General features: G+C 38.4%; 1 protein-coding gene across 5 annotated transcripts in view; it reads left to right on the top strand.

Annotated features, from left to right (window-relative positions):
• CDKAL1 (CDKAL1 threonylcarbamoyladenosine tRNA methylthiotransferase) overlaps nucleotides 1-18,806 on the top strand; it is a gene marked incomplete at its 5' end in the record, with an annotated part of 659,036 nt that overhangs the window by 18,401 nt on the left and 621,829 nt on the right. The window lies entirely within an intron of this gene.

Consider the following 18,806-nt stretch of genomic DNA (forward strand, 5'->3'; position numbering starts at 1 on the left):
TCCACTTTTCTCACTTGTCTAGGTGCTGTAGGTCCAGGAAATATGAACAATATTAGCTCTGTAAAACATTTAAGAAGGAAATCTCTACTGATTTTATATTTAGATTGAAAATAAGATTTCTGGATTACCTATGCCAGTAGTCCCTTTCATTAGTGTGGAATAATGGGAATTAATAAAAACTTTATTGCTTAATAACATTGTTTTATTAAACAAATGTAAAACTAAAATATTTTCATTTAACTGTAATTATAATAGGTGTAAAATATAGATTATATATAATGCACACAGAGATTCTTGAAAACAGTATACAGAAAAATTAAAGATTAGCTCTCAATTACCAATAGTAGATATTTTTATTATTTGGAGAAGAAAGATTATGTGGGTAGATACTTGAAATTGCTGTTTTTAACTGTGACACTAGGAATATAATTATCCTATAGTAAAACCTCACAGAGACCAGCTTAGTGAGGGCTTGTTAAGGCTTGTTCATTATCTCTTCCAAACACTTTTTATTTTGAAGGGTGGTTCATAACTTATAAAATAGTGTCTTCTTGCTTCTCATTTCAAAGAATGAAACCTACTGTTACTGGACTAAAGGGTCCGTTCATCTGTGCACATCAGAGCCCAATCAAACATGAACAGGAGTGTGCAGCAAAGACAGCAGAGGTTTATTAGTTGAGGAAATGGTGTGAAGCCCAGAGTCACAGGTAAGGTAGTGCTAAAAGACCTGGCTCCCCAATGGCTTCCTGGGGATGGGTTATCATAAGGGAAAAGCCATTAATCATGGTGGCTAACGGAGTTGGGATCTTGGGCTTTACTGATTGGTTGGGGCCAGGGTAGGGAGTAGTTGATCACTGTATCAGGTCCTGAGGTCCAGCCATGGCATTGTTCTGTCTGGTTTCGTGAGGGTGTGGTCTGTAGGGCCCTTCTGCTTTCATTGGTCTCGGGTGAAACAACTGAAGTAAATGTTTTCTTTAGCTTGACTAAGACTCTGTTTCTGTGGTCAGCAGACCTGTGGTTCTGTTCTTAAGACAGCTTGATCCTACCAGAAACCCATGGTCCTGAGGGCTTAATAATTAAGGGAGTGGACATTCTAGGGAGAAAGAGGCAGGTGTGCTGCATGAGGTCAGTTTGAATCAAAAGGAAAGAAAGGAGAAAAGGTCATATTAAAGAAATGAAGTTTCTGCACAATTACCCTACTGAGAAATGATGTCTTTTCCTTAAACTCAGAACAATTATTGTATCATGTTTACAATACATGTTTGCTGATACAATAAATTAGTATCATGGAAAGCGATTAAACTGACCCTTTAGGTACAGTGTGTCAGTGTAAGAAACATTCAGACCTGTAGAGAATTTGAATGTGTTTATTTGAGTCAGACTGATGATAGTTGCTGGGAAGCAAAATCTCAATGGCTTGAGAAAATGCTCCAGAGAATGGCAGTTTTGCTTCTTATTTTATACACTAGAGGCCCGGTGTACAAAATTCATGCATGGGTGGGGTCCCTAGGCCTGGCCAGTGATCAGGGCCTATTGGGGCCGTCTCGCCCAGTCCTGATTGGGGCTGGGCCTGGGGGCCTGCCGGCAGCTGGATGGGGCCTGCTGGATGGGGGGAGGGACTGCGGGAGGTTTGCTGGCTGGGGGTAGGGACTGGGAGAGGTTGGCTGGCCATGTGAGGTTGGCTGTGGGAGTCCACTGACCACCAGGGGGCAGTTTCTGCGTTGAGCGTCTGCTCCCTGGTGGTCAGTGCATGTCATAGCTACTGGTCGACTGGTCGTTTGGTCAGAGATTCGTGCAATAGGCCTTCCTTCCCTTGGCTTCCAGCACCCGTTTTCCTCTGGCACCTGGGACCCAGGCCTTCGCTCCAGCCAGAGTCTGCCGCCTTTGCTGTAGACTCCAGCCAGAGTCTGCTATCTTCGTCTTCGCTGCAGACTCCGGAGTTTGCAGTCTTTGACTTCACTGTGGCCGGAGTGCCGCTCCTATAGATCCCTTCGCCCCCCCACCCTCCCTCTCATACCAGGCGTCCTGCCCCGCATGGCCACTCCGCGCCTGGAGCAGCTCGGTGGCCGCCATATTTTTCCTTCTAATTTGCATATTCCCTCATGATTGGCTGGTAGGCGTAGCGGAGTGATGGTCAATTTGCATGCTTCTCTTTTATTAGTGTAGATTAGAGGCCCGGTGCACAAAATTCGTGCACGGGGGGGGTGTCCCCTCAGCCCAGCCTGCACCCACTTCAATCCGGACCCCTTGGGGGATGTCCGACTGCCGGTTTAGGCCCTCTCACAATCCTGGACCGCTGGCTCCTAACTACTCACCTGCCTGCCTGTCTGGTCGTCCCTAACTGCCCCCCCGGCCGGCCTGATCGCCTCTCACTGCCTCTGCGTGCCGGCCTGATTGCACTTAACTGCCCCCCCCCTGCCGGCCTGGTCGTTCCTAACTACCCCCCTGCCAGCCTGGTCACCCCTTACTGACCCCCGCCCCCTCTCCCCCCCCCCCCCCCCCCCCGCCGTCCTGGTCTCTCCCAACTGCCCCCCTCTGCCATCCTGGTTGCCCCTAACTGCCCCCCCCCACCGGCCTAGTTGCCCCTCACTGCCCTGCCCTGCCAGCCTAGTCATCCCCAACTGCCCCCCCACCAGCCTGGTTGCCCCCAACTGCACCCCCCCTGCCGGCCTGGTTACCCCTATCTGACCCCCCCTTGCTGGCCTGGTTGCCTCTTACTGCCCCCTTGCCAGCCTGGTCACCCCCAACTGCCCCCTCTGCCCCCCTCTACCGGTCTGGTCACCCCTAACCCCCCCCTCCCCTCTGGCCTGGTTGCCCCCAACTGTCCTCCCTGCTGGCCTGGTTACCCCCAACTGTCCCCTCTCCCAGCCTGGTCACCCCTCACGGCCCCCCCTGCCGGCCTGGTCACCCCACGCAGCCTGCTGTTCAGTCGTTTGGTCATCCCTCACTAACCCCCCTGCCGGCCTGGTCGTAGGCAGCCATCTTGTGAGGGCATGAGGGTTAGTTTGTATATTACCTCTTTATTATATAGGATAGATTACAAGCAAAAGAGAAGCTGTTGCCAAAACTGGTTTGGCTCAGTGGATAGAGCGTCGGTCTGCGGACTGAAAGGTCCCGGGTTCGATTCTGGTCAAGGGCATGTACATTGGTTGCGGGCACATCCCCGGTAGGGGGCGTGCAGGAGGCAGCTGGTCGATGTTTCTCTCTCATCGATGTTTCTAGCTCTCTATCCCTCTCCCTTCCTCTCTGTAAAAAATCAATAAAATATATTTAAAAAAAAAAAAAAAAGAGAAGCTGTTAAGTTGGTACATGAAATCCATTGGTGATAGACTAGGGAGGTGGGAGAAGGCAAAGTAGGCAAACCTCTGGGATTGGATAAAAGTAAAATGATAGACACATACTTCTTTTATATAGGTGGGTACAGGATAGTTAACAGTCAATAACTCAGTAACAGTGAGGGGACTTGTGATCTCTGTTCCTGTGTGGTATCTGTGCTTTGAAGGGTCTGGAAAAGGAAATTACTTTGCTATTCCAAAGGTATGTTATCATAGATGCAAAGGACAATAGACAGGCTCAATTAAGATGAAAATTGACCTTTGTCGGGGAAGATCTTTGTCAGGGGAGAGAGAGAGAGAGGTTGGAGAGAGGTATGTTTAGTTTGTAGTCACATCTGCTTGGGAATGAAGACTACCTACCATAAACTGCTTTTAGTAAAAAAGTTTTCATTTCTACCATCCTTTGTGGTCAGGTTCAGTAAGTGGCCTCTTTTCTTCCATAAGTGGCTTTTAAAAAAATATGTTTTATTTATTTTTTAATCCTCACGTGAAGATATCTGTATTTTTTCTTGTTTTCCCATTGATTTTAGAGAGAAGGAGAGACGGTGGGGGGGGGGGGAGGGGGTGAGAGAGAGAGCGCAGTTGCCTACCATACACGCTCCAACTGGGTATCGAACCTGCAACCTGGGGATGTGCCATAGCTGGGCATTGAATCCTCCACTTAAAAGTGTACGGATGATGTTCCAATCAACTTAGTCACTTCGGCCAGGCCTAAAGAAATACCTTTTAAATGTATACATTCCACGAGTGTGTTCAAGTAAGCAGTTTTTGTAGGTTAAACTTTTTTCCCCAATGCTGACTTTGATGATTGGTTTTGGATAATTTCTTTTGGAGATGCTGGGAAATCATTTTTAGTGTCCTCATTGGTGGCAGATCTTCATATCTTGAGAGAATTAGAATGGTCATAGGTAATTTGAGGCCAAATCTGAGGAATAAAGTATGTGATATGATAATGAACAATGAATGTTGTTTTAGTTAAACATAAGGCATTTTTGTTTATCTTAATTGATTCTGAAAACTGTTCTAAAATAGTTTCAGAAATTGTTTTTAGCAGTGAGTCTTCTACTTTTGTAAGAGTGAAAAGCTTCCCCTCTCTGTTGGCCTTCAGGCTAATAGCTCCTGCTGCAAATATGATAATGAACTAGAGGAATTCTGCTTGCCCCTTGAGTTTTTGCTAGAGAAGCCCCTTGCCAGAGGGCGCCTCCCCTCTCCCCCAGAGGTGGGAAATATGTACAAAATAATGACTCTCTTAAGATGGATTTGAGAATTAGTTCTCCCATCTTCTTGTGCTAGGCTTTTTGTTCAATAAACCTTTTCTTTAATACTCTGATCTGTTGAATATTGGCTTTTCCTTTGGAGCATTGGCACATGAATCTTGTACCTATAACACTTTTTGGATCTCTTCAGAACTTCACAACTCTTACACGGTTTCAGCAAAGAGCTCATAACCATTGCCTACCCCAATAAATAAGTTACGGGCTCTCCCCAAGTGACTGCTTTAGGAACAGCCTTCATTTAGATATAGATTTGCTAAATTTATGTTAGAGATATGGGAGAGAGAGAGAGAGAGAGAGAGAGAGAGAGAGAGAGAGAGAGAGAGAGAGAGAGAGAGAGAGAGAGAAAGAGAGCAAGAGAGAAAGAGAGAAAGAGAATGAGAGAGAGACTGGAGAAAGAGATGTTGGAGAGAGGTGTGTTTAGTTTGTAGTCACATTACTTGTGAATGAAGATAGCATGTGCTTTTTGGTTAGTGGAAAAATACCCTTCCCAAGGCCATTAACTTAGATTCTAGTTCATAAACACATGAGAATAATGTGTGTTATATACATATGAAATATTTGTGATAAGCTTACCTCAGTCAGAATAGTGTGTTTAGCTTGGGTGCTCACAGTTTCAGAGAAATCATTTTAAAATTGCTGGACTGTTACAATTCTTGATAGTTTCTTTGTATATTTGTGTATAGTTTATTCATTCGGCAAATGTTTTCTGCACAATGTATGTGTTACAGGGTATAGTGCTGGGAGATGTGAAGACGTGAAAATGAACTAGACATGGGGTCTAGCAGACAAGAAATTTATTGTTTTCAGCAAGAAAAAGCCTGCATATTGTATGTTATATCTTAGCAGTTATTTTAGTAAATGGTCAAGCTTTAATGTAGTGTTCTTTTATTTTTTATAATATAGGGAAGTAGGGCCTGCTTCATTAAAAGAGCATTTCCAGTTTATATTTTAGAAATGCTTGGTGATAATGTCAAGTCAGATTATAACATCTTATGTTTAAATAAAGAAAATTAATATGTCTTTGTAGAAACAAATAAACACTAGTTTATTTGGTATAGGAGCTAGTATTATAATGGAATGCCTGTAGTGTAAGCATATTTTCTGGACCTGGCTATTTAATTTGAAGTTGCTTTAAATTTTAAGACTGAGGTCAATGGGACATATTGGATTGCTAATATGGAAGTACTTGCGTAATGAGTACATTCAAGGACAACACTTGTGATCAGTAGAATTTTAAGGACATTAAAGTTGCACTTTTCGTTTGGATTTGGCTGTTTGGAAATTACATAATTAAAATATAAGTGCATATAAAATTTCTTAAAAAAAGAACAATGACTGCTTTCTTATTTCAGTTTTAAGAACTGCTGACCATAACATTACACGTTAATATCTTGAGTTTATCTTTATAATAAAATATTTTAAAATGAGTAGATTAATTCAGTGGGAAGCTGAAAAGGCAGTAGATTTCAACTTTTTCAAAATGCAATTAAATGAAAAACATATTATGCTTCTCTTAGGTGAAAATGTTTTGTGCAGGCTAGTTCTACGTAAACAGGATTTTTGTACATATTTTCAGGTCAGGGAGCTGAATTGATTAAAAGCTACTCTGTCTTAGAAATTTTATGTAAGTTATTGCAAGTATAAAATGAATAACTTTGGCCTACGTTTCAGCATATTTCAAGACGAGGTGATTGAGATTGGGAATGGAAGACACATGACCTATATACAGTGTCACCCAGTTAATATGTGCTGAAACTGACCTCGAGACATATCTGTTGTCTGTCACCATAGCCTCTGCTTCTTTGCACTATACTATGTAGTCTCTCAAAGTTGAGAATTTAAAGCCATTTCAAATAGAAATTTAATATTAATGGCTTTTATTAGAGTAGTTATTTTTGGCTTCCCATTGTTTTAAAATTTCTTCTCTTTTAGAAGTCATTGATATTTGACCCTTACTAGAACTCCCCTCTTTTCAAAAAAAAGTATCTTTATTGATTTCAGAGAGGATGGGAGAGTGAGAGAGAGAAACATCAGTGATGACAGAGAATCATCAATTAGCTGCCTCTTGCATGCCCCCCCCCCCCCCCCCCCCCCCCCCCCCCGCCACCTGGGATTGAGCCTGCCATGTGCCCTGACTGGGAATTGAACTGAGACCTCCTGGTTCATAGGTCGATGCTCAACCACTGAGCCACGCTGGCCAGGCACTCCCCTCCAGCCCCCCCAGCCCTCCCCCCTTCTTTTTTTTTTGGACGGAAGAGAGAAGACTGTATGTACCACTGGACTCCATACCATAGGAGCATGCTCATTTTATTAATTTCAGCACTTAGTTAAGAATTGGAAGTAAGCTTTTCCTTTTGTTATTGAGGTCATTGTCAGCTAAGAGCTACCTCATCCATTCTTACCTCCTTAATTCCAGATGAAAAGTGATCTCCCAGTAGAACATAAATATATCATCATCTTGATTTCTGTGTTTTTCTTGAATCTCTAGTGAATTCAATGAAAGAATCATCCACTGTCTTAGAACAGGGCTCTTAACTTTTCTTTCACATGTACCTCCTTAATACAGTGTTGTTTTTTTACCATCACTATGACTATTACATATGTATAGTATCTTAACAGTTTGTAAAACATGTTCATATTTATTGCTAATTTCATATAACTTGTACCTGAAAATAAAGACAGGACAAGGACTTTGTTAACCTAGGCCAGTGATGGGCAACCTTTTGAGCTTGGTGTGTCAAACTTCGCCAAAAAACTGAGCATAACTCGGGTAGTGTGTCACTTTGAGGAAAAAACATTATTTCGCGATATTTATAGTTTAAATAACATAAATGTATAATTGTTATATATAATTGTATTTAATAAACCAAAAACTACATATTTAACTTACCTGCTTAGTGACTTCTTTGTTCATCGGTCAGTTGGTTTCTTTTGTTGGTCTTGATATTATTTAGCTTGTGTGGGGTGCCATGAACTAAGATAAGTGAGGGGGAGGGGGAATTCTTTAACTAACCTGCCTATTAGTGACTTTTTTGTTGCTGAATTTCATTGGCTAAATCTTCAATTGAAGGTTGGTATTTTGTACACTTCAGGCCCAAGCAAGTGCTACTAACTTCATCTGTCAATCTGTTTCTTTTGTTGGTTTTGATATTATTTAACGCTGAGAATAAGGCCTCACAAAAGTATGTAGAGGGAAAAATTGTGAGTAAAGCCATTGCTATATTTTTCAGGGTGCTAAAAGTGTCTGGTAGTCAGTTCCAAGGCACTCCAAATTTCCTGTTCATAGTGGCACTCCTCCTGATTCTCCAAGCAGCACCTTTCCAGATTCTCAAGCTTTGACCTCAAGTCGACAAAGACCTGAGCCCAGATACTGTCTTGAAATTCTGCAAGTTGCATCTCCAAATCATCAATTTGCATCCATTGGAAACCATTTAATTCCAAACTACTGTAGACTACTACATTAGGATACTTAATTATTTTCATGGTCTGTTCTGGACTTCTAAATTGACTAAATCTATCACTAAACTGGTCAAGTAATGAGTCTAAAACATGCTGGTACTTCATATGCAAGAGTTCCATTTCATTTTGTACAGCTGCACTGGCCTTCTCAAAATACTTTGTTACTCGAGGAAAATACTTATAAGTTTTAGTTTCTACATCTTGCTTGAAAATTTTAACTTTACTTTCAAAAGCTTTTATGTATCCAAACATAACGTCAATACTTTTGCCAAAACCTTGTAACTTTAAGTTCAGTTCATTAATATGAACAGAGAGATCTGTAAAAAACATCAGGGTGTTGACCCACTTATCATCATTAAGCTGAGGAAAGTTTCCCAGATCCTTATCGTCAAGAAATACCTTAATTTCTTCAAAGCACTCCACAAAGCTCTCAAGAACTTTGCCTCGGCTCAGCCATCTTACATTATTGTACATCAGCAGTCCACTGTAGGTGGAATCAACCTCCAGTAAAAGTGCCGAAAATTCTTGCCTGTGAAGGGGGCGAGCAGCTATTAAATTAACTATTTTTGTAACAACTGACATTAAGTCGTTTAAGTCGGTGAATCCTGCCTTGGCACATAAAGCCTCCTGATGGATAATACAATGAAAAGGCACAATCGGATGTCCAATAGCTTCTGTAAACAATTTGACAAATCCGACTTTTCCCCCCACCATATTTGGTGCCCCATCTGTCGTCACTGACACAACTTTAGAGATATCAATGCTTAGGTCACGAAATGTTTGTATAACAACCTTACATATTTCGCTTCCTGATATACTTGTTGACACTGATACTAACTTTATCAACTCTTGTCTCATTGTGAGACCATCAGAATATCGACCAATAATGGCCAACTGAGCATGCGATGTGACATCAGTAGTTTCATCAAGAGAGATCGAAAAATATTTACACTTCCTTATGTCTCTCTTTAATTGATGTTGTATGTTGGTGTTCAGTCTCATTATTCGGTGTTTTATGATATTTCTACTGAGTGGTAACTCAGATATTCTCTTAATAATTGCATCTTTATTCTGCATATCATGAAATAGAACTGGTGCACATCTTAGGAGAGTTTCTTTAATAAATTCTCCCTCACTGAGCGCTTTTCCATGCTGAGCTATAGAGTGAGCAATGCTCAAACTTTCAGATATTAAATTTGTAGAGCCTTTCATAAATTTAAGGATGGAATTAGATTGGCTCTTATAAAGGTGTAGCTGCCTGGAAATGTATTCCTTTCTTTCATCCTCACTTTTTTCCAAGAGCTGGAAATGATTAGTTTCAAAATGTCTATTTATATTCCACGTTCTGCTTACTGCTGTTTCAGTACATAGAACGTAAAATGATCTGCCATTTTTTTCTTTAAAGCCATACATCTCGGTCCATGTCTCTTGAAAGGGTCGGCCACTGCTACTACCACTTCCTTTACTTAACCTTAGTTTTTTATTTTTGGGGTTCTCCATCAGGGGGGCAGTGGCAGAAGATAGAATTATAGATAGCTTGTTAGGCCTGCAGGCAATTAGGGGTTAACTAGCCTAACTAACCACAAAATGGTGCATATAACTGTCTTTTAGGAAAGGGCAGGGTTAATAAGCAGAAATAGGGGTTAATAAGGATTCACAACAGTAATAGTGGTGAAACAGAGCCTGCACTATGGAGCAAGATGGTGTTCCTTATGTGAATTAAAATGGCTGCCGCTATTTCTAATGGCGGGAAATGGCACCCATAGCATGCCACAAACCCTTGCTTCTCCCAGCCTCCCCCTCACTTATCTCAGTAATGATGGATTAGAAATCCATGACACCCCAGAACAGTAGATAATGGTTGCTGTGGTTAACTGTTATTTGGTTACTGGTAATGGCAGGGCCCCCAGAGATGCGTCCCCCGCTGCGTTCCGCTGCTCCCTGCTCTGCCAGCGGAAGTGAGGGCGAAGATCCCGGCTTAACCGGAAGTCCCAGAACTAGATGCTCTGTGCCGGACTTCTGTTGTTTTGGCCTACATACCTCTGGCACAGAGTGTCTAATAGGGGAGGATGAAACATTTGCGACTAGAGTCTTGGAACTCCAAGACTCTAGTCGCAAATGTTTCATCCTCAGGAGCAGCAAATGTTTCATCCTCGGCATGCGGCCGCCTCAGCGGCCGCGTGTCATCAGAAATGGCTACGTGTGTCAGTGCTGACACGCGTGTCATAGGTTCGCCATCACTGACCTAGGCTTTTAAAAAATGATTAAAAATATTCTGATATTTAGACTTCTGACTTAAATTATATGTATTAGTAATAAGTATTTAAGAGATGTTTAGTTATGTGCTAAATAGAACATTTTTCTTAATGTAATCCAGAGTTTCCTTGCAGAAATTCTTTATTCTTTAGCCAAAAGTGATGCCTTTTATCTGAAGGTTCTGAAGTCCATCTGAATTATACTGAAAAGTAAATACTGTTCTGATCATTTGCAGTGTCTGCAATGCAAGTGGTGACCATCAGCTTATAAAGTTGAATCTTAGCATTTCTAAAGCTCAGAAGTTAAACAGAGAAAGGTTATGTAAAAGAGAAACAAAGCCTTTCATGTACATTAAAATGGCAACAATATCTATTATCTGTAGAATGACCTCCTTATGTGGGCATTTCAGGCTAATTTTATAAGCTTTTACTATCTGTATATATCCTATGTGCTGGAAAACTATAGTCTTAAGATTAATTAAAAGCACTGCTTAACTTGCCAGTAATTCACTTCACCTTCCCTTCCTAGTTATTGTGGAAATACGTTTTTTTTTTGCACAGACTACTAAAAATATTCTTCACAAGTCTTAATTTTTTTCTAGTTATTTTTGCCACTGTTAATTTATATAGAAATTTGAGAATTTTATTAAAACCTGGCTTTGTGTGAGGACCTGACAGCAGAGCTGTAGTAGAAATAGACATTTTTTAGGGTGTGGCTTCCAACAAAAGTGTGGTGTAGCGAATGTGGAGGGAGGACAATGGTGACTGGATCACTGAGCTGTATTCCTTCTATCAGGTCTCTCCAAGAAACTCAACTTTCAAGGACAGGAGTCTTCAAGAGGTTAGGTAGCTTCCTTACCTTTTATCTCCTCAGACAACCAAAGCAGAACAGCTGACAATGTTAGAATTTGGAGATATTTAAATGTTAATGAGACCTCTAGGCATATTGCATTGCAGTATGTATGATCAGTAACGGTGGAAACTGTAAGAGTATGAACCAGACAGCTTTTTTTTTTTTTTTTAAAACCAGACCTTATGTTATAGGTAGATGTAGTTTTGGAATCCTATAGTAGGAGTTATGGAATGATTAGCCTGAGCTGGGAAAAATTCTTTTGTGATCTCAGAAGGAGTTGAGTAAAAATTTGCTCTTCACACCACATTTCCCTTTTCTTGAGGAAAGTCGTTTGGGAATGGTGACAAAGTAAAAGATGCATTGGACGAAGTTGTGGAAGGTGAGCAGCAATTTAAGGGGTTAAGATATATTTTTCAAAGTGGAAATTGCAGAAGACAGACTTGATTTCTTAAATAAAACCAAAGGCTGAAATGAAAGGCAATATAAGAGAATTAATTAGTGTGGTGCGTGTATGTGTGCGTGCGTGTGTGTGTATATGTGTATGTGTGAATGAAAGAATCCATCATTTGGAAGGATGTAGACAAATGTAACTGAAAAACTATTTATATGTAATTGGGTTTTAAAAATGCTTCAGTTTGGAAGGTCATTGACATATGTATATTTGATTGCCATTATGTTATGCATAACTTTCTGGAAAACTATCACTGTTACTTTTGTGACTTCAGGGATAAATACATCTCGTAGATGTATATTAATGTTGGGTTCGTCGCCTGAAAGTGGAGCTGAATATATACTTTATTAAGGAAAGCATTATAGTAAATAAAGATATTGCATAGCTTCATTGACATATTATGATCAGTGTTTTTTTCTATATCTTTAAATTATTTATTTATTTATTTTTCAAAAAGTATTTCTTTATTTTCATTTCTCTTTCCTTTTTTCCTATCTTTTATTTATTTATTTATTTATTTATTTTTATATATTTTTATTGATTTCAGAGAGGAAGGGAGAGGGAGATAGAAACATCCTATATAATCCTATATAATAAAAGCATAATATGCAAATTGACCAAACAGCGGAATGACCAGTAGGCGGGGGGTGGGGCCAGCAAACAGGCGGCGCCAGGCCAGCCAAAGCGCGTGCCAGCTGGCAGAGGGAGGGGACGGTGATGGGGAGGGGAGGCGATGGGGAAGGGGGCAGGGCCACGCCAGCTGGCGCTGTACCCTGATTGGCCAGCCTGGTTGCCTCTCACAGAGGAAGGCCAGACTGGGGCTTAGGCCTCCTCCCCACAGAGGGAGGTATGACTGTGACTTTGGACATCCCCTGAGGGCTCCTGGACTGTGAGAGGATACAGGCTGGGCTGAGGGACCCTTCCCCAGCCCCCACAGAGTGCACAAATTTTCGTGCACCAGGCCTCTAGTCAATGATGAGAGAGAATCATTGATCTGCTGCCTCCTGCACTCCCCCTGCTGTGGATCAAGCCTGCAACCCAGGCATGTATCCTTGACTGGAGTCGAACCTGGGACCCTTCCGTCCACCCGCCAACGCTCTATCCACCAAGTCAAACCAGCTAGGGCTATTTTTAAAAATTTTAAACAACTTCATTGAAGTGTAATTTCCATTATATTTAATAATAAAGCCCATTTTACCTATACAGTCTTAAAAGGAGGTCGTCTTTACTTTAAAATGAGTTCAAGATGATTGAGAAATGGGGGGAAATTGGTTTTCATTACATAAGGAATTATATGCCTTATAATAAAAAACTGAAAAAAACTCTGCAAGTTCCTAAAATGTAAATTAAATATACTCAAATTTTCTTTATATTTTGCAATCTTTTAGTAGAATGAAACATTTCTTTGGATAATTTAATTTGAAATAGCCTGTGTTTAAAATAAATTAAAGAAAATGGGCATTTGTATGTCTTCTTGGGAGAAGTGTCTATTCAGGTCCTCTACATTTTTTAATTGGATTGCTTGCTTGGTGTTGAGTTGTATGAGTTCTTTTATATATTTTGGATATTAATCCCTTGTCAGAGCTGTTGTTTGTAAATATTCAATTGGTTGCCTTTTTATTTTGTTGGTAGTTTCTTTTGCTGTGCAAAGCATTTTAGTTTGATATAGTCCCATTCGTTTATTTTTGCCTTTGGGGTCAGATTCATAAAATCTTCTCTAAGACCAAGGTTTATAAGTTTAGTACCTGTGTTTTCGTCTATGTAATAATTTGTTTCAGATCTTATATTTAGGTCTTTGATCCATTAATTTTTGTACATGGAGACAAACAGTGATTGGATAAAGAAGACGTGGTACATATATACAATGGAATGCTACTCAGCCATAAGAAAAGATGCAATAGAAAATACTGCCATTTGTGACAACATGGATGGACCTTGAGAATATTATGCTAAGCGAAATAAGTCAATCAGAAAAAGCTAAGAACTATTTGATTTCACCCGTATGTGGGATATTACAAAAACTAATGGACACAGACATGCTCCTCTTGCCCATAGGAGGTGACTGAGGTGGGAGTTTTTGACTCTAAGGAAACATTGGTGACCAGAGGGAAGTGGGGTGGAGAGTCGTAAAGTGTAAAGTATCGAAATACAAGGTGATGGAAGATGATTTGACTTTGGGTGTTACGCACACAATGTGATATACAGACCTATATTATGGAAATCTACACTTGAAACCTATATAATCCTATTAATCAATGTCACCTCAATAAATTTAATAAAAAAAATAAGAACATGGCCAGGTGATAAATTATCATGAAAGCTTCACTTAAAAATCTATTTTATTGTCATATTTGGTCTTGGGAATAAACATTTTTTGAGATGTTAACACTTTGTGTAAATAGTGTTTCTTTTTGGTCTTAATGAAAAGTTTTAGTGGCTTTGGATGAAAGAAATGATGTAGTTTTAGCTCTTGGACAATAGATGGCAGTATTCTATTACATGATCACAGCAGCTGTAACATACATGAAAAGTGAATTTCATGGTACAGATAGTCTTTTGATAAAATTATTTGATGTCATTAAATTAGTTAACACTTTATTTTTACTTATTGATTGATTTTGAAACTTTCTACTAGTATTTATATAAGAATTGAACAAATAGACTTTGCAGAGGCAGCATGATCCTGTGCAGGTATCAGTCTGCAGTATGTATGTTGGAGACCAGATGTGAAACAATTCAGTCATTGACTTGCTTCTTGATATCTTCATTGCTCTGTTGCCCTGACGATACTTGTCCTAGAATGTGGTCCTTGTCCTCTTGCCCATAAGAGGCGACTGAGGTGAGAGTTTTTGACTCTAAGGACAAACATTTCTTACTTTACCATTAGATTGCTTTCATGTTTGACTAAAATCTAACCTTCACATAAAATGCAACTTAAATTGCTTATTAATCCTCAAATGTGTTAACATGTATTTAGGTTAAAGAGACTTAGTATTAAAAGAGGATGGGGTAAACTACAGCCCCTAAAAATGTCCCACCCATTTCTACGTTACCGGCATGTGTTGATGGTTAATTTAAGGAAGGGGAGCTGATTTGAATGTACAGCCATTTTGAGACACTTTCCTTTGGTCCTTCCTTCAGTGTAGCTTGATGATTCTCAAATTTAAGAATTTCTATGAATTTAGTATTATGTACATAGATTAATATATATTATATATATGTGATGTAAAGGCTTTTTTTTGCAGTAATTGTGACTATACATTAGATCACCTAATCTGATTATTTTAGATCCTGACTCCTTGTATACACTGCAACTCTGCTTACACTGCTGCCATTCAGCTAATTTCCCCTGTCATAGAGAGAGAGAGAGTGGTACCCTAGCTAGTTCCTATCTTAGAGTAATTTATCTGTTTTATATTATCTCTCCCAAGGCATGTGAGTTCCTTCTATCTTAGTCATCTTTACCTTTGACATGTCAGAGAGATTGTTGATTAGTGATGAAGAGCAGACTGTAGTCAGCTATTAATATTAAGCCAAACTGTAAAACCAGCTGTTGTATTAGGTATATGACTTTGAGCAAATGACAGTATTTCTGTGCTTTAATATTCTCATTTATTTAATGAAGATGACAGTAGTAGTTCTTTTCTAAAGATTAAATGTTAGTACGTGTAAAGTGTTCAATTTGTGTTTGTTATTATTATCATCATTAAGCATAGTGCCTGGCACAAAATAGGAATTCAGGGTATTTTTGTGTGTGTTAGTGAAGTAAAAACAATTTTTTGGTTATAATGTTTTGAAGTAACTTTATTCTTATCTTTATAGCAGAATTAAAGACGTATATTCTAAAGGTTAAGTAAATGTGGTTTGTGTGTCTGTGCGTGTGTGAATCCCTTTAGTTTTTCAGTAGAATCCCATTTAGGTGGCTGTCAAGTCCAGTCTCAAACTTGACATGTCTTGGATAAGATCCTCATACTATCACTTTTCCTGACATGGGCACTACAAATTATATTGAATCAGAAATCTAATTTAATCCACTCTTATTAAATTGGAAGAAGTAATTGCTTTCAATTTAATGGGATTGATTCAGTATTAGAAATTTTGATGTTCCTTCAAACTTAATAAAATTGGTTACATATTTTTCCATGTATTTGTGTATATGTCCGTGTACTTGCAGAGAGAAGTGTTCTTGGAGTATGACTTGTATTCAAATGTTGAGTTATTTGCAACAATGGCTAACTGAGCATAGCGTAAGGGTGGCGATGAGAATGGCCCTTTCTCATTCTTTTTTCCCTTTCTACTCAGGAAATAAAGCGGAGAGAAATAAAACTAAGGTCTTCAAAATGGGTTTTTTTTCATCCATTCAGAAATAGGGGAAGGAAAATAAGAGTCTCTAGAGAAGATCTGGGTTGTGGTTTATTCTTAAGGGTGAGCATCCAGTCCTCCTAATGATGAAAAAGAAGCTGTAGGTGAAACAAGATCCTTTAAAAATATCTTTTTGGCATTATACTTAACCTTTCCCTCTAAATCATTTATTAGAAATAGCTGTTTACCAATTTTCTTGTATTATACTGTGTTTTTTCTTGAATATCTTATGAATAAGAGGTGAGACTAATGCCCTAAATCTGTGGTCGGCAAACTGCGGCTCGCGAGCCACATGCGGCTCTTTGGCCCCTTGAGTGTGGCTCTTCCACAAAATACCACGGCCTGGGCGAGTCTATTTTGAAGAAGTGGCGTTAGAAGAAGTTTAAGTTTAAAAAATTTGGCTCTCAAAAGAAATTTCAATCGTTGTACTGTTGATATTTGGCTCTGTTGACTAATGAGTTTGCCGACCACTGCCCTAAATACATTGCTGAGTTAATGTCTCATTATTGCATTTGATCATGGAGTTCTGTACCACAGAAGGTGTAGTACATTGGCCCATCCCTCTGACTCACTCTTTGCCCTCCTTTTAGTGTTCAGTCACCATTTCAGCTACCATCATATTAGCTATTGTCTTCTTTCTTGATTCTTTTTGAGTTGCTACATAATTTAAGATGGAATCATTACTTATTAACTGTGATTTTGATTTCTGCTCTATAAAGAACTTGATGATTGCAATTTGAGTAAAATTTATAGCAAAAAGTGAACCAAAGATAAAGATAAATGTTTTCTTCTTTCCATGTGGGTGCTGAATTGTTAGCTAGCTAATAAAAATAAGGAACTGTGAGGATGTTATATCATAAATATATTACGGTCTAATAAAACCACTCAGGAAATCACTGACAGATGTAAAAGTGGAAGACACTGAAAATGGTATACAGACATCTAAATGTAAGATCAAATTTAGGCAAAGAAGTTTTAGGGAGAGCATTTGAAGCTTATCATTTCCATCTCATTTGTAGCAGGTTTTTTATCTTGTGATTTAGGTAAGTTGCAAATCAATGCAAGCTGTAAACAAGGGTTATTTTTCTTGGAAAAGAAAAAAAGAAGCCTTTGCAGTTTTAAATGCATTTTTCCGCATTAGCATAGAGATAGGAAGAATACTGTATTAGATTAAGAGTTTTTTCGTTTGTGAAGTGTAAAGACCTATGTGAATATAGTCAATGTTTTGTGTATTGTTCATGTAGTACTTTAAACAAATATCTTTTTCTTGCAAATATATACAAAATACATTGTAAAAAAACAATCTTAAGCAACACAAAAGTGTGTGCATTGCTTGTAACATAGGATAACTATGGGATTTGACTAATTATATAATATTTAAAGAATTAATGTTGGAGTTTAAAAACTAGCAGTTTTGAGCCAGTAATGGCTCAACTGTTCTTAATTGAGGGATGTTTGGATCAGTCATTAACATTTTCTAAGCCTCTGTTTACTTTGAAATGAACTGATGTTCTTCCAACCTCATGAAATTGAAAAGAAAGCATATAAACATGAAATAATATTTTAGTTCTTGAAAATATTTATAAGTTTAAAAATAACTCACTTACTTATTAAATCTTTAACACTATTAAATTATAAATTGATAGCTTTTGAATTCCTTTGTTTACTTTCATCTGTTACATTACAGATATATTTGTACAATTTTGGAGTTCAATTCCTAAATATACCAAAAGGTGGCACTGTTTACCTATGTTTAATATTTTAATTTGCTTTTTGATGAAGTGTTAGATGTTTTATCTGCAAATGTATTAAATTGAGGTTATATTTTTTACATTTAATTTTCTGTTTTCTAAATGGATCTTAAATTCATGTAGTGTTTACTAGGACCAGGTTTCATTTTTATTTCAAAATGGTTTGGAATTTCAGATATTTAACAATCATTTTCTAGACATAAACTCCTGTATAATCCAGTATAATTAATGATAAAACCTTGTATTAATGTGACAGCTAATGTTTCATGGAAAACATAGTTGCTTTTGTATAGCAAAAACCATTAATTTTTTTTAGGCCTCTAAAAACAATCCAGTGATTAAAACATAACAGCCATAAATAAATGATTTGTGTGGCTTTTTGGTCACACCACATAGGTTTATCTATTCTGGAGTGTTATTTTATGTTAAAAGTACCTTTGAAAATTTAGCAAAACCTTTCATTGTTTGAATTTACTACTGGCAGTGGTGTGATAAAAAAAAAATCCAAGTTCTATGAATAGCTTCTTTAGTTGAGAAATATAAAAATTAGATAATAAGCATTTGACTTGAAGTGAGGATTATTTATATAGCACTATGTGGTGAACACTTATTATACAGTTGGGTGAAAATCTCCTGATTGTTCATTCATAGAGTATATTACAACCAACATGCTTTATGACCCAAGCAAGTAGCTTATTTTTATGTCAATTAAACCTATCTATAGTTGTTTTTCAATACAAGTAGAATCTGCCAATGATTTTTACTGGAAGTAGAAAAGTACAAAATGCTTCTGGTACTGATATTAAATGCTTGACTCTTGTTTTGGGGCTATCTAAGATAATTTCAAGTGTTTTTTCACTGTTTTAACTCATTATAACTTGTAGGCTTCAGTTTTTGTTATTTTTTCTTAAATATCACTTTTAAGGTACTAATCCCTAGAAATAAAGAGTTTATATCTTTTTCCATTAAAAACTCATCTTCATAACTCCGAAGTGACTGTCTTTTTCTAAATGTTTGTAGTTTTGGGGGGAAGTTGAGGATACCATTGGCAGTTAGTAGTTTG

The sequence above is a fragment of the Cnephaeus nilssonii genome (genome assembly GCF_951640355.1).
Source record: "Cnephaeus nilssonii genome assembly, chromosome: 7".
NCBI classification, from domain to species: Eukaryota; Metazoa; Chordata; class Mammalia; order Chiroptera; family Vespertilionidae; genus Cnephaeus; species Cnephaeus nilssonii.